The sequence below is a fragment of the Neoarius graeffei genome, chromosome 27, assembly GCF_027579695.1.
Source record: "Neoarius graeffei isolate fNeoGra1 chromosome 27, fNeoGra1.pri, whole genome shotgun sequence".
Classification (NCBI taxonomy): Eukaryota; Metazoa; Chordata; class Actinopteri; order Siluriformes; family Ariidae; genus Neoarius; species Neoarius graeffei.
In genome coordinates this window covers 2,077,357-2,091,725 of record NC_083595.1, presented here as the reverse complement: position 1 = coordinate 2,091,725, position 14,369 = coordinate 2,077,357, and positions in this window count along the sequence as shown.

Genomic DNA, 14,369 nt, shown 5'->3' with positions numbered 1-14,369 from the left:
CTATATGGCCAAAAGTATATGCACCCCTGACCATCACACCTAGATGTGTTTCTTCACCAAACTGTTCCCACAAAGTCTGAAGCACACAGTTGTATAGAACATCTCTGCAGCAGCCTTGGAGGTTCAGGAATGAAGCTTAACAGCTCAAGTTGTGTTTTAATTTCCTTCTCAAATTTTCACTAACTTTGGTTTCTTAATCTTTTCTTACACACACACACACACACACACACACACGGCACTGGGTAGCTCAGCCCTCTCCCTGATTACCGGCTTCTCCCTGCAAGAACACAGAAAATACACAAAAGTAAATTGCTTGTAAACAAACACAGGTGAAACTCATCACGTGTTACCTGCTGGTTCTACCTGGCTCCTCGCTGTCCACAGCTGATGCCTGACCATGCCCCCACTGACACAGTCTCTGTATGCTGTAGCATTACAGTTTCCCTTTACTGGAACTAAATGCCCCAAACCTGTTCCAGCCTGATGATACTCCTGTGCACAAAGCACAGGAGCTCCATGAAGACATGGTGTGTGAAGGCTGGAGTGAAGAACTCGAGTGTCCTGCACAGAGCCCTGACTGAACTCAACCCCACTGAACACCTTTGGGATGAACTGGAACAGCGACTGCACCCCAGACCTCCTCACCAACGTCAGTGTCTGATCTCATGAATGCTCCTGTAGTGAGAAATCCCCATGAACACAAAATCTAGTGGAGAGCCTTCCCAGAATAGTGGCGCTCATTATAACAGTGAAGGGGAATAAATCTGGAATGAGACTTTCAATAAGGACATATGGATATGATGGTTGTGGGGTGCACATACTTTTGGCCATATAATGTATCTCAGGCTGTAAAATATTACAAACTGTCAAATCATTTTATTGAAAACAGTGAAATAATAAAATTACAATACGTTCATTTATCTACACATTAAAGAATGCTGTTTACAACTGACTGTATATCGAAACATTATAATATAATAGAGGTTATGAGATCACCAGTGACACAGTGCACACAGTTTGAAGTGAATACAGTAAGAAGAAGAAGCCTTTATTTGTCACATACAAATTACAGAGAGACACGGTGGTGTAGTAGTTAGCACTGTCACCTCACAGCAAGAATGTCCTGGGTTCAAGCCCAGTGGCCGACAGGGGCCTTTCTGTGCGGAGTTTGCATGTTCTCCCTGTGTCTGTGTGGGTTTCCTCTGGGTGCTCCGGTTTCCCCCACAGTCCAAAGACATGCAGGTTAGGATAATTGGTGGCTCCATGTGGTGCAAAGATTTAAAGAAATCAGGCGAGATAGGGAAGCCAGGGCAAAAAGATGGGCTAATCTTTTCGAGTCTGGCCAGACAAATTGAAAGTGGGCTCAGCAAAGGCTACCCAGAGTCACAGATCATTGATGCTGTAATCCGTATCATCACACCAGGCCTGCAGTTACAGAATTACCTTGAAGGCAAAGACAAACTGACACAACCGGCCCTTCGAAGGATCCTTAGGTGTCACTACCAGGAGAGGCGTGCCACAGAGTTATATAAACAACTCACATCTGAGGTCCAGAGCAGTAAAGATACCCCTCAGAATTTCCTGATAAGGGCAATGGACCTAAGGCAAAAAAAAAAAAAAAATCCTGTTTGCCTCTCAGGAAGTTGATTCGAACTTGAAATATGACCTAGCACCAGTCCAAAGTCTATTCATGCATACTGTGTTAAATGGCCTACAGAATGACAATATTAAAAGTGACCTGCAGTCTTACCTCCTGCAGACAAACACTTCAGATGAGCTGCTGCTGGAGAAACTGAACATTGCATGCACCAGTGAAAAGGAGAGACAAGACAAAAAGAAGCACACTACTCCATCCCGAGTGACTAGTGTGAATACAGTCCAGGCAGGTGACGTTCCAGTGGAAAAGAAAAGTGCCATCCAGCAAAACACAGTCACCCTACCCTCTGGTCTGCTGTCCAAAATCAATGAAATCCACTCTGGCATGGTGCTGTTGAAAGACTTGAAAGCTGAGATTTTCCAAATCAGAGAAACCATCCAAAAGCCCACGCCTGCACCCCCACAGTATCCCCCACCAAGCAGAGAATCAGCAAATGTGTCTGCTCCTTATCTAGTGTTTTCAACCCCCCACTTCCCACCTTATAAGACTGAATCAAACGCCATGCCGTTGTACCAGCAGCGTTCACAAACAGTGCAGAAGCACCGACCAGCATCTGGCTCTGGGCAGACAAGGGAGACAGCTTAGTTCCAACAAAGATTTGCAGCACAACGATATTACCCAGCACCACGTCCCCAACCAAGGTGTTTTTCTTGTATCCAAGCTGGTGAAGCATACTGGCAGCATTGTTTTAAGTGTGGAAACAGTGAGCACTTTAGAGCAGGTTGTAGGGCACAGAGACCAGCAGGACCCCACCCCCCAGGCAGGGCCATTTAAACTAAGAGGGGTTGCTCCCATAGGACATGGAGCAACCGGCAGCATAGATAAGTCCCAATTTTGTGCAAGTTGGAAAAAAGAGAAAGGAAGTGCATGATTAAAATATTGTTCAGTTTGTAAAGCAACGCTGTATTGCACAAAAGAATGTCAGAGAACACACTGTAAAGAAATTTTAAGCCATATATGTGTTTAGGTATTCAGAAACAAACTATGCAGCCATGTAAGAAAGTAAAGTGCAAAGGGAACAGTAGTCCAGAGGAAACACCTAGTGTAAGGGAGTTAGTGGGGAAGAAGTGCCTCATCAGGTGTTTCCTGCACGAGTAGAAGGTTTGGCACTCTAGGATACCAGCTCACAAGTTTGTGCTATAGACAAGGTATGGAAAGAAAGCCATTTACCTGATGTATCACCAAGGGGCATAGCAGAACTGATTGACCTGCTTGACCCTTTACGAATCGAGGCAGCTAATGGGACAGAAATGCCATACATTAGTTTGCTTGAAGCATCTATGAGCTGCTAATACCCATGCTAGTGCTTAAAGGTAACCAACAACAATGTCCTACAACCCCGATTCCAAAAAAGTTGGGACAAAGTAGAAATTGTAAATAAAAATGGAATGCAATGATGTGGAAGTTTCAAAATTCTATATTTTATTCAGAATAGAACATAGATGACATATCAAATGTTTAAACTGAGAAAATGCATCATTTAAAGAGAAAAATTAGGTGATTTTAAATTTCATGACAACAACACATCTCAAAAAAGTTGGGACAAGGCCATGTTTACCACTGTGAGACATCCCCTTTTCTCTTTACAACAGTCTGTAAACGTCTGGGGACTGAGGAGACAAGTTGATCAAGTTTAGGGATAGGAATGTTAACCCATTCTTGTCTAATGTAGGATTCTAGTTGCTCAACTGTCTTAGGTCTTTTTTGTCGTATCTTCCGTTTTATGATGCGCCAAATGTTTTCTATGGGTGAAAGATCTGGACTGCAGGCTGGCCAGTTCAGTACCCGGACCCTTCTTCTACGCAGCCATGATGCTGTAATTGATGCAGTATGTGGTTTTGCATTGTCATGTTGGTAAATGCAATGTCTTCCCTGAAAGAGACGTCGTCTGGATGGGAGCATATGTTGCTCTAGAACCTGGATATACCTTTCAGCATTGATGGTGTCTTTCCAGATGTGTAAGCTGCCCATGCCACACACACTAATGCAACCCCATACCATCAGAGATGCAGGCTTCTGAACTGAGTGCTGATAACAACTTGGGTCATCCTTCTCCTCTTTAGTCCGAATGACACGGCGTCCCTGATTTCCATAAAGAACTTCAAATTTTGATTCGTCTGACCACAGAACAGTTTTCCACTTTGCCACAGTCCATTTTAAATGAGCCTTGACCCAGAGAAGACGTCTGCGCTTCTGGATCGTGTTGAGATACGGCTTCTTCTTTGAACTATAGAGTTTTAGCTGGCAACGGCGGATGGCACGGTGAATTGTGTTCACAGATAATGTTCTCTGGAAATATTCCTGAGCCCATTTTGTGATTTCCAATACAGAAGCATGCCTGTATGTGATGCAGTGCCGTCTAAGGGCCCGAAGATCACGGGCACCCAGTATGGTTTTCCGGCCTTGACCCTTACGCACAGAGATTCTTCCAGATTCTCTGAATCTTTTGATGATATTATGCACTGTAGATGATGATATGTTCAAACTCTTTGCAATTTTATACTGTCGAACTCCTTTCTGATATTGCTCCACTATTTGTTGGCGCAGAATTAGGGGGATTGGTGATCCTCTTCCCATCTTTACTTCTGAGAGCCGCTGCCACTCCAAGATGCTCTTTTTATACCCAGTCATGTTAATGGCCTATTGCCAATTGACCTAATGAGTTGCAATTTGGTCCTCCAGCTGTTTCTTTTTTATGCCTTTAACTTTTCCAGCCTCTTATTGCCCTGTCCCAACTTTTTTGAGATGTGTTGCTGTCATGAAATTTCAAATGAGCCAATATTTGGCATGAAATTTCAAAATGTCTCACTTTCGACATTTGATATATTGTCTATGTTCTATCGTGAATACAATATCAGTTTTTGAGATTTGTAAATTATTGCATTCCGTTTTTATTTACAATTTGTACTTTGTCCCAACTTTTTGGGAATCGGGGTTATATTATTGGCTTTCAAGTTATTGAGTGCCTTGTACTTGACAGCTTGCAAGACCAGACAAAACATGGGGACAAAAAGAAATTTGTGAAGGCAGTAAAAATGGCTTTTCCTCACCTCAGAAAAACAAAGCAAAAACCTTCATTAACACACTGAGGGTAGGGCAGATGTGTGACCATAATGTGAGGACAGTAAATGAGAGGATCAGAGTGCCCAAAAGTAGCTCCATTCAAGTTGAGTGTCAAGTACAGGCCCCACCTTTCAGAGGGGACAAGACCCTGATTTTCCAGCCTCATGAGAACCCACAATGGCTTGAAAGACTGGAGTTTTGTGATATTCTCGTGTCAGTGAAAGCAGGCATGACCCCAAAATTAAGTGTTAGTGTGCACAACCCTACAAGTCATGACATCACAATGGCAGGAAGGACATTTATTGAAACCGTCAGTCAGGTCTGTGTATCCTGCAAACATATTTAAGATAGATCACACACCAACTGCATCGATCCACCATATCCAGGCCCAGAGCTCCAGTGAAAGCACCCCTGCTCAAAAACAGTGAGATCTGGCTGTTGATTTGATTCACCTTGATGAACACCAGAGACAAATAGCCAGTCAGATGCTAAGAGAAGAGTCAGAATCATTCTCCAGGTTTGATGATGACATAGGCTATGTCAGAAATCTGCAGATGAACATTTCACTGAAAGATCCTGAGCCAGTGTCAAAAACATATCTTTCTGACCCAAAGCCTTTATACAAGGAGATGAAAGACTACTGGCACGATTTGATAGCACAAGGCTGGGTTGAAAAGTCTTCTTCTTCTTACTCCTCCCCAGTCATCTGTGTAAGAAAAAGAGGATGGGACTCTACACTTATGCATTGACTACAGGGAGTTAAACAAGAAAACTCACCCAGATCGCTACCCCATCCCAAGAGTACAGGACATTCTGGACAACCTGGGAGGAAACACCCTCTTTTCACTGCTGGACCAGGGCAAGGCATACCATCAGTATTTCAACACTGCATGGAACAGTGCTTAGAGGGCTTAAGGGATGAAATATATGTGCCATATCTTGACGACATGCTTGTGTTTAGCAGGACGTTTGAGGATCATGTTAATGATGTCAGAAGGGTGCTGCAATGGCTGAGGGAGCATGGGGTAAAACTAAAACCCAGGAAGCGTGACCTGTTTAAAACAGAAGTACGGTACCTTGGGAGGATCGTGTGTGCTGATGGAAGCAGGATGGACCCGGCCGATACTGCTGCAGTAAGGGCCCTGAAAAGCAAAAATCCAAGTATTGTTGGTGAGGTAAGATCAATCTTGGGACTATTGAGTTATCAGCAGTACATCAAGGATTTTTTTTGTGCAGTGCTAGCCCTTTATATGACCTACATAAAGCACCTGTAGAGACTGAGACCCTGCAAAACAAAAAGAGAAAGTGGCAAACAAAACGAAGCGGCAGAGGAATGACATCCAGCACATCCATTGAGTGGACTGCTGTGCATCAGTCAAACAGCTGATAGACTGTCTTGTTCAGCCTTCTGTTCTAGGCTTCCCAGAGTTTTCACAGCCATTTATCCTCCACACAGATGCTTCCAACCAGGGACTAGGTGCAGTATTATACCAAAGGCAAAATGGAAAGCTCTGCGTGATTGCTTATGGCTCCTGTACTTTAACTGCTGCAGAGAAGATTTATCATTTGCAGTCAGGCAAATTAGAGTTTCTGGCCCTCCAGTAGGTACAAAATATGAATATGAAGCGCAAAATACAACAAAGGAGACCCCAAACTGTTGAGCAACTGAAATTGTATATCAGGCAAGAATGGGACGACATTTCTCTTTCAAAACTACAGCAATTGGTCTCCTCAGTTCCCAAATGTTTACAGAGCGTTGTTAAAAGTAGAGGTGATGTGACACAGTGGTAAACACGCCCCTGTCCCAACTTCTTTTGAAACTTGTTGCTGACATCAAATTCAGAATGAGCATGTTTTTTTCAAAAAAATAAAATAAAATTTCTCAGTTTCAACATTTGATATGTTGTCTTTGTCCTAGTCTATTTTCAATGAAATATCGGGTTTCTAAGATTTGCAAATCATCGCATTGTTTTTACTTAGTTTACACAGCGTCCCAATTTTTTTGGAATTGCATAATAAGTACGTATGCAATTTACATGTCATTTGTAAATATTAATGTATTAAACAAATATTTATTACAGCTTATCAGAATGTTTATATTTATTGTTCTTGTATAATGTAGGTATGGATGTCTCATATAAAAACTGTATTTTTATCAGAATAACTTCAGTTTATTCCTTCTGTCTTCCACACTCAGTAGCTTGCCATGCCTTCTTCTTCTTCTTCTTTTATATAGTTTCATGGCAGTTGGCAAATAGCTTTTAGGTGCATTACCGCCACCTTCTGGACTGGAGAGTGAACCACACTGTTTACTTCCCTATTGTGCTAAATTCTCCTAATAATTACTGTATCATTTAAAACTTAAAAATAGCCCTATATCCCACATTATCTGATCTCAACTGCAACATCTTTCTGATACCTAGTGTCATATGATTCCTTTGAAGTGTCTCTTTAAGTGTCTGTCTCTCTTGTTGACATCGTGGACAATCCAACATCACATGCTCCACCACCGTTTCCTGAAGTCCACAATGTTCACATCTACCAGTAGCATGCTTATCCATTATGTTTAATGTACTGTTCAGACCAGTGTGACCAAACCTCATCCTTGATATAATGTCTTCCTCCTTTCTATTTCTTCCTCTCATTTCTCCTACTTTCTTTTGAATGCTGTAGTAATATCGACCCTTATTTCCTCTATCCCACTCTTCCTGCCATTTCTTTCTTATTTCTGTTTTGATTATACTTTTAACCTCAGCCTTGCTATATTTTACATCCGTACTTATTTCTCTTTTTCTTGTTGCTCCTTTTGTATATCTGTGTGCCAGCTCATTTCCCTCCACACCACTATGTGCAGGAATCCACATGAATTTTACTTCCACCCCTACTCTTTTAATTCTGAATATTGTTAGAGTTATATCTAGTACTATGTTTTGTCTTGTATTTGACTGCCTGTATTTAATACTTTAGTGCACTACTGGAATCAGAACCTATCAAAACTTTGACTGGTTTTACTTCCGCTACCCAGCTTAGAGCCAGAAGAATAGCGAACACTTCCCCTGTATATACTGCTAAATTATCACTAACCCTTTTATTCAACATGACATTAACTTCTGGAACGATAAACACTATTCCTACTCTATTCTCCAGTGTTTTAGATGCATCTGTAAATATTTTAACATATTCTGGATAACTTTCTTTGATGTATTTACCCACTTCATTTTTGCTTATATTTTCCCCTTTCTCCTTCTTTAGCAGATTTAAATCGACCCTTGTTTCTTCTAGAGTCCATGGTGGGACAACACAGAGTGGCACAGTGGGACTTACCATTTTATCAGCTATTCCAAACTCATTGATCTTATTCTCTATCGTCCAGCCAAAACTCTTTGTATGTTCTTTTTCCTTTCCCTGGCATGGTTTTAATACACTCTGAGCCGGATGACTTTCGTTATGACCCCTTAAATGTGCCCAGTACATTAGTGCTATCTGAGTTCTTTGCTTTTCCAAAGGCATTTCACCCATTTCTACCTGTAGAGCTGGTATCGGAGTCGTCTTTATGGCCCCACAGCACAGTCTCAAAACTTGACTCTGGATTGTGCCCAATTTAAGTAAAGTCTTTGGTGCCGTTTCATATATTATACATCCATAACCAAGAACTGACCTGATTAGACCTCTATAGATAGCCTTCAAGGCCAATCTATTTGCTCCCCACGCTCTACCCCTCAAACGTCTAATAACATTCACTCTTTACATTTTCCTACTATTCTTTCAATATGTGTTTTCCAAGTGAGCTTCTTGTCAAACCAAATACCTAAATATTTAAAACAATCTTTCTAGGTTTTCTCCATACAGTTTAAGACTAATTTGATTATCTACTTTCTTTTTAGTAAAAAAAAAAAAAAGTACCTTTGTCTTTACAACAAATCTAAACCCCCATTCTTGTGCCCATGCCTCTACTTTCTCTACTGCTTGTTGTAGTTTCTTCACTATAAACTATATTTCATCCCCTTTTCCACATTACCCCATCATCAGCATATATAGTGAGACCCCAGTAGACCCATCTACATTACTAAATACTTCATTTATCATAATTGAAAACAATATTAGACTGTTACAGGCTGGTCTAGGTCAGCCAGCAACAATGGTGGTGAACAACCCTGAAAATACACAAGGCGATTTAAAGTGAAAAAGTGATGGATTTATTATTTTACAAATGCTAACAAAATAAAAATGATAAAATAGTAATTTTTACAAAGTCCAAAGGTCCGAATATTAAGGTTGGCAGTCCCAGAAGTCAACCCTCACGAGAAGCACTGATGGCTGCAAGTGGCAAGGCAGCACCGGTGTACAGGCATGTAAAACCCCAAGCCCTCTCCTCTCTCTGGCAGGTAGAACTCCAGGTTTTATATAGGCACTCTTCAATTAGCAGCAGGTGGAGGAGGAGGAGCCAATTAGCCCAGGCTGCAATACTCCTGGGAAAGAGAGAGACACACGCAGGAGGAGAAAAACGCACACACATACAAACAGACGTAACACCCCCACCACCAAAAGTTCAACCTAGGTTGAACAAAAACACTACCATTATATGGTACTAGAAAAAAACTTCACTCCATATTAAGCAAAACACACTAGACACGGGACAGAGCACCGGCCATAACATTTTCTTTTCCTTTCTTATATTGGATGTCCAGATTAAAACCTTGCAGGTACAGGGACCAATGCATCAGATGCTGGTTTGCATTCCGCATCCTGGACAGAAAAACAAGAGGATTGTGGTCAGTATAAATAATCAAAGGAACTGTGGTTGAGCCAACATAAACCTCAAAATGCTGTAACGAAAGTAACAGCGCTAGAGCTTTTTTTTTTGATGGTACTCTAATTAAGTTGATGTTTAGAAAACCTCTTAGAAAAATAAGAAATGGGGCGATCAATTCCATTCACATCTTCCTGTAGAAGTACAGCTCCAGCACTGGTGGCACTGGTGTCAACCTCCAGTTTAAAAGGCAGCTGGAAATTTGGAGCAGCCAATACTGGTGCACTACACAACAAAGCCTTTGCATTTTTAAATGCCATCTCACAATCCTCAGACCAATAAAAGTCACAACCATGTTTCAACAGATTGGTTAAAGGCAGAGCGACATCAGAAAAATTCAGACAGAAGCCACGATAGTAGCCTGCCATACCCAAAAACCTGCGCAGCTCCCGTCTCATAGTTGGTGTGGGAAACTGCAAGATGGCTAACACTTTCGCCTCTAGAGGGCGAACTTGACCCTGGCCAACCTGTTTCCCCAAGTATATGACGGTAGCTTTGCCGAACTCTCACTTTGCGAGATTCAAGGTTAAAGACGCATCCCTCAACCACCCAAAGACGGTACGAACGTCTTCTAAATGTTCAGCCCACGAAGATGAGTGAATTATGACATCATCTAAATACGCTTCACAGTTAGAAACACCAGCAAGCACTTTATTCATCAGACGCTGGAAAGTAGAGGGAGCATTCTTTAACCCAAACGCCATTACAGAATATTGCATAAAACTGTCTGGTGTAACGAAGGCAGAAATTTCAGCAGCTCTGGGTGTCAACGGAACTTGCCAATATCCCTTCAAAAGGTCTAACTTTGTCACAAAAGAGGCCGAACCCACCCTATCGACACAGTCTTCCATACGTGGTAATGGAATGTGACTTAGTAACGGCATTGACCTTCCTATAGTCAGTGCAAAAACAAGATGTGTCATCCGACTTTGGGACTAAAAGACAGGGTGAACTCCAGGCACTAAAACTTGGCTGAGCTAGACCATGCTCAACTAAATAGGCAACCTCAGATTTCATGACATCACGTTTAGTGGGATTTACACGATAAGGGTGTTGCTTAATTGGCAGATCGCCTTGTGTATCAATGTCATGACAGTACATTTGTTAAGGAGGGCACATCAGAAAACAGCTCAGGAAACTGCAAAATAAGGTGTTGCATGTCAGTCGCATAAGACACAGGCAAATAAGACAAAAAGGAAGGCAAAATCAGTCAATATCTCTGAATTTTTAAACTGAGCACAACACACTGGCACATCGCCCAGGTTGAGGCCATCCTCTTCAGATGGAGGAAGAGAGGCCACTGCTGACACTGTTGCGACGGTTACAGGAGAATCACTGCTTTCACCTTCTTGTGTCACATAAGGTTTCAACATGTTGACATGACATACACGGGTTTTACGTCCCCTGTCAGGCATTTTCACGACATAGTTTCGCTGAGTTTTTTCTCAATCTTGTAAGGGCCAGAAAATTTTGCGGACAGTGACGAACCAAACATGGGCAATAAAACTAACACTTTATCCCCTTTAACAAAAGAGCGCTGCACAGTCTTGCGGTCAAAGCGTTTCTTCATCTTACTCTGCGCAGAGGACAAAGCCTCCCGAGCGCACTCAAGCTCTGTGCAATTGTTCTCGAAACAAACTCACATAATCAAGGATGTTACTCTTCTTTGTAGATACATCCGACTCCCAGTTTTCTTTAAGCAGCTTCAGAGGACTGCGAACTGTGTGACCGAACACAAGGTCTGCTGGACTAAAACCAAGAGACTCTTGCGTTGTTTCGCAAACAGCAAACAAAAGCAAGGGCACTCCCTCATCCCATTCTTTCTCAGAACCAAAACAATAGGTGCGCAACATTGACTTCAGAGTTTGGTGGAATCTTTCTAGTGCGCCCTGGGACTCTGGGTGATACGCACTAGATACTGCGTGCTGGATGGACAGCTCGGTCAGCACCTGTTTGAATAAACGAGATAGAAAGTTAGAACCTTGGTCAGTTTGAATTACTTTTGGGAGACCAAACGTAGAGAAAAAGTGCAGAAGTGCCTTCACAATGGGTTTTGCCTTCAACGAGCGCAAGGGGAAAGCCTCGGGATACCGAGTGGCAGCACACATTACGGTTAACAAAAAACGGTTCCCAGACTTTGTCTTAGGCAAGGGCCCGACACAATCTAAAATTACCCTTTCAAACAGCTCACCAATAATTGGAATTGGACAAAGTGGTGCCGGGGGAATACACTGATTGGGCTTTCCAACCACCTGACACTTGTGACAAGAGCGACAATGTTTTACAACATCAGCTTTCATACCAGGCCAAAAGAAATAACGCAAAACACGATGGTAGGTCTTCGTTACTCTTAAATGACCTGCAAAATCATGATCATGTCCCAGTGTCAACACATGTAAACGATATTTTGTAAGAACAACTAACTGATGGACAGCATTGAATTCTCCGTCTGCACGATGTGATGGACTCCATTTTCGTTTTAGCAGACCATCTTCCCAATGGAAGCCAACAGACATGCTATCCACCTCATCCTTACTAACAGCAGCATCATGGCACTTGGCCAAATTAGGGTCTTTCACCTGCTCCTGCTTAATCAACTCGTTGTCAACAGAGAGTGACAAATCACCCTCCACAGGCTTACCACAGTGAGTTGGGAGCGGCTCAGACACAACAGTCGCTAATTGGCTGCTGGGAGATGACTCAAGCAAACCATTTGACATGAAGGTATCAGATAAATCAACAGCCTCACTGTATTTCCGTGCTTGAGCTCGGGTAACCACACACGCTGGAAACACCTGAGCAAGGCTTTGATCGTTATCACAGTCAGACTGAAAGGATGGGCTAGCAGTCACTTCAGGAAGCAGTACTTTCCCACCAGCTAAATCATTCCCCAAAATAAAATCAACATCCTTCACGGGAACTTTAGAGCGAATGCCAACTTTAACAGGACCCGACACCAAGTCATTAACAATAACTCCATTGTGCAGTGGAACACGAGTGATCCACAACTAAATTCCCTGAACCAAAACATCAGAGCCACAATAAGTGAGGTCAGAAAAAGGGAGCACAGACTCACAAATAAATGACTGGGCGGCACCAGTATCTCAGAGTATTCTAATTGGGATATAATCCCCCTCCCGGCCAGTGAGTGAAACTATTCCCTTCGAAATAAACGAATCGTACAGATTGTCATCTGCACTCTTAACACGTACAAAGCCGCAGCCTTTTGGTTGTCTCTTTGGAGAACATTTTCTTTTCTGCAACACTGGACACACTGCAATAAGATGACCAGACTCATGGCAATAGAAACATTCACATGTTTCAGATTGAGATGGTATCTTGCTGGCAGTATTACTATTGCCATTAGTACCATTATTGTCAGACCTTCTAAAGACTCACTTCGGACTAAAAAGCTGAGAGCCACGGGAGGAGCTAAAGACCGACTTGTGAGTCAACGTATATTCCTCAGCACAGACAGCTGCCTGCGCCAAAGTTGTAACCTTCCGGTCATTGTACGTAGCAATTAAATCCAACACAATTCTTAAACTCCTCCAACAGAATCATTTCACGAAGCTGATTTTTAGTCTGAATTTGCAAGGAGGCACACCAACAATTGAAAGAATTCTCCTTTTCTCTTGCAAACTCCACAAATGTCAAATTATCTGACTTTTTTAAACCTTGAAATTTTTGCCTATATGCCTCTGGGACCAGCTCATAGGCACGCAAAATTGCAAATTTAACAGTGTCGTAATTAGAACTTTGATCAACAGTCAATGCAGAATAAACATCTTTGGCCTTTCCAGTCAATGCACATTGCAGCAACAGTGTCCACATAGCAGAGGGCCATCTTAACGTTGTTGCAACGCGTTCAAAATGTGCAAAATACTTTTCAACCTCAACTTCGCTAAATATTGGCACCATACGAATATTTTTCGTGACATCGAATGCAGTGTCATGCTGAGGAGTAGGGGGAGGAACAACGGCATCCTCAGAACCATCAGCAGGGAGAGTCACCTGCGCAGACCGAACAGGAGATGACAGAACAGAGCGTGGAGGAGAGGCAGGAGGAGGAGCCAGAGGAATGCCAGGCTGCCTTGCAGCCAACTCCAATCTAAGTTTTTCCAATTGGAACTCACGGTCTGCTTGTTCTCTCTGACGTTGGAACTCCCTTTGCCTTTCATTCTCCACGGCTTCTTGTTCCAACTTCTTAAGGCCAATCTCACGATCAACCTCTAACTGTCTAAGTTGGACTTCTTTATCAAGCTCCAGTTTAAGAGCACGCGCCTCACAGTCGGCACGAAACTTTTCCAAGCTACCCCCCTCCCCATGCAGTTTCGAACCAGGTGTACCAAACGAGCGAGATTGAGAGGTTGGAGCACTAAAAACCTTAACAAAAACATCCTGCTCAACTAATGCCTTTTCCACAGCTAAAAATAAAGTGTCTTTTAATCTTTTATCGTCACTAGTGAGATGCACTGAATAATGTTCCACAATCTCCAACAGCTGATCTTTTGTACACTTTAACAAAAAGATCCCTTGAAGGATTTTCACAAAATTCATCTACTAAAGCCATGGTCCCAACGAAACGCAATCAAAAAGGGAACCACAGAATTACAAAAACCTACGCTGCAGCTGACTAACACTTTGCAATTACCACAACTTAAACAAATTACAAAACAGGGCAGTCACCACCAAAAAAATATAAATAAATAAACAAGCGAAAAAAAAGTGAATGAACGAAATCCAAACACTAGGGAGAAATTAACCAACCACTCTTAAACAGTCAAGGCACGACTGCGGAAACTCTAGTCCTACTTGCCTACCCAAGAAAATACTAAC